We start from the raw sequence: 539 nt of genomic DNA, 5'->3' as shown, positions 1-539 counted from the left end.
CCTTTTCCCACTGTGAGCAGATCAAGGGCTCTCCTGTTCTGGAGGGTCACTTGGGCCAAAGAAGTTATTTGTCTTTGTAGGGAGGTTAGAGATTCTGCCGTGGATGTGAGGGCCCTTTCTAACCTGGATTTAATGTCTTTGACAGCCCACAGAGAGTGGCCCAGGGCTCCTCCCAAGAGGCCGGCACTGGTGACGGAAATGGTTAAAGACATACCAACCAAGATAGGGAGAAAAGCCGCTCTTTTCTGTCGGTCTGGGGGATTAAGAAGGTGAAACATTTCTGAGCTGGTGTATAGGGTGAGCTGGGGAACAACAGTTACGAGAAGGCAAGGAGAAGTTATGTTGGGAAGGAAAGTGGTGATAAGGGTTCCATTGCACCAAAAAAAGGTTCCAGGTGATCCATGAGTGGTATTTGTGAGGTTAAGACTGTATTGGCAAAAGGGGTCATTGAAAGATTTGGAAATAGTGGGGCCACGAAGGCATGTTCTAGGGAGGAGTGTGTGGTTGGTGTGGTTGCCGTCCTCAGGCTCCCACAAAGG

Source organism: Galeopterus variegatus, unplaced genomic scaffold (genome assembly GCF_000696425.1).
Source record: "Galeopterus variegatus unplaced genomic scaffold, G_variegatus-3.0.2 Scaffold15151, whole genome shotgun sequence".
In the NCBI taxonomy this organism is placed as follows: Eukaryota; Metazoa; Chordata; class Mammalia; order Dermoptera; family Cynocephalidae; genus Galeopterus; species Galeopterus variegatus.
Note: the sequence above shows the minus strand (reverse complement) of the source record.